This window comes from Rhea americana, unplaced genomic scaffold (genome assembly GCF_003343005.1).
Source record: "Rhea americana isolate MKP2758 unplaced genomic scaffold, rheAme1 scaffold_791, whole genome shotgun sequence".
Taxonomy (NCBI): Eukaryota; Metazoa; Chordata; class Aves; order Rheiformes; family Rheidae; genus Rhea; species Rhea americana.
In genome coordinates this window covers 8,893-10,799 of record NW_028186969.1, presented here as the reverse complement: position 1 = coordinate 10,799, position 1,907 = coordinate 8,893, and the positions used below count along the sequence as shown (strand labels likewise).

General features: G+C 57.8%; 1 non-coding gene across 1 annotated transcript; it reads right to left on the bottom strand.

Moving 5' to 3' along the window:
* Positions 1-1,194: 1,194 nt before the first annotated feature.
* Positions 1,195-1,266, bottom strand: TRNAG-UCC (transfer RNA glycine (anticodon UCC)). The gene has a single exon. It is a non-coding gene; the product is annotated as a tRNA-Gly (tRNA).
* Between the last annotated feature and the right edge of the window lie 641 nt (positions 1,267-1,907).

The following is a 1,907-nucleotide window of genomic DNA, read 5'->3' as shown; positions in this document are numbered from 1 at the left end:
GAGCAGGGTGGTTGGACTAGATGAACTCCAGAGGTCCCTTACAACCTCAACCATTCTGAGATTTTTGGATTCTTTGTAAAAGTGCTCACTGCTCTGGGGCTATACTCCCTTCAGGGATTTTCCTAGGCCTTATATCAATCTTCATCCTTAACCTCCCAGGGCAGCCTTCTTCTCGCCAGGTAGCATGTCCAATAGCAGCAGGTCAAGCTCTGGGCCAGGCAGGAAATGCYTCTCCTCTGGCCTGTGTATCAGCAGTGCAGAGAAAAAGCCAGCATGGAGCATCTGCCTCATCAGCAGGCAGGCAGCACTGGTCTCAGCTGGGAGCCCTTAGCTACCCTATGCAGCTGGTACCATATCAGCACTTCTCTTCAGCACCCTCCTGTAAGGGGCCTGGCAGAGAAGGCGTGCAGCCCCATGGACAAAGAGACAGGGGAGAGGCCCGTCCATGGGTGAGGAGATGGCCCATGGAGACACTGCTGAAAGAAGTGAGGAAAGGGGAAGAGCAGAAGCTGTGGGGACAGTGCCTTCCCTCTGTGCTGCTCTGCTCACCGCAGCCCTCAGGGTGATCCCTGACACGCCTGCATGTCCCTGCTATGAAAGGCATGGGCAGGCTGCAGTGTTTTTGGCTCTCTCAGGACAGGCACAGACCCCCGGTACAACCAGTGCAGCCTGGAGAATGCCTCAACAGAAGTCCCTGGGTGGGTCTGTTCCTGTGGGAACCAGCAGCGGGGCTGGGGGATTTCCGCTCTTACAGGCCTGGGAGCAGGCAGAGATGCTTGGGGTGGGGAATGTGGAGCAGTTGCCAGAGGCTGTGTGCAGGGAAGGGTGGGGCAGGACTGACGTGGCTGCCGGAGAAGTGGGGCAGGGGCATGTGCCTGCCAGTGCTTCTGTCACCGTGATGAGCACAGCTGCCTGCCAAGCAGCTGGTCTCTGCCTGACTCCTGGTCACTGTAGCCCCCATCCTCAAGAGCTCTTCTGCTTCACTCCCTTGCATGCGTTTTCACCAAGGCAGGCACTGCTGAAGCCAGGGCTGTCTCTCYTGGGCTCTGTGGGGTGGCCCGTCCTGTCCTGCCTGTGCATGCAGTAAAGGGAGAGGCTCCTCCAGGGAATGTGAACTTGTTGGTGAAAGCTGGGCTCTTTTCTAGCAGGAGATGGAGGTGCCTCTGCAGGCRCCTGGAAGAAGAAAAGCGCGTGTGCGTTGGCCGGGAATCGAACCCGGGTCAACTGCTTGGAARGCAGCTATGCTCACCACTATACCACCAACGCATGCAGACCTGYGCCTCCCCCCTGCTCCTCCCATGCACCATGTGACCCTCTCTGAGCATTCAGGACTCTCCCGGGAGTCTGAGAGGGGAGACTGATGCAGCAGCAGGAAAAAGAATAGGAAGCGGCATTTGGGGAGGGTCTTTCCCTTCCCCCATTTTTCCTCTTGCAGCTGCAAAAACCTGCAAATGTGTCTGCGTAGGGGGCCCCCCTTCCCATCGCAGAAGCATACACATCTTGGCTCAGGCTCCGCGGGAAAAYGTGTCCCTTGGAAGAAAACCCACCCCTCCCCATAGGTGAGCATCCTTCTGTCAGCAAAGCTGTGAGCCTCTGCRGCTGCGAAAGCAGAAAGGTGGTTCCCATGCCGCAYGGCAATTCTGGGGGAAGCCGAGGATGACTAGAGGGATGGAGGGTTCACTGGGCATGCTATGCAGCTGGTGGGACCGTGGCTGTGGGGCTTTGTCTAGGGCCGGAGTGTGCTCAGTCCAGGCAGCCCWGAAGGCGAGGGTACCCTGTCGCTGGCAGGATTTGAACGTGTGTGGGGAAACCTCCGTGGATTTCACATTCATCACCTTCCCCACTTGGCCACAGCTACCTGCTCCAAACCTCTTGGCAGCAGTGCTCTCGTGTCCTGTGCAATGTCA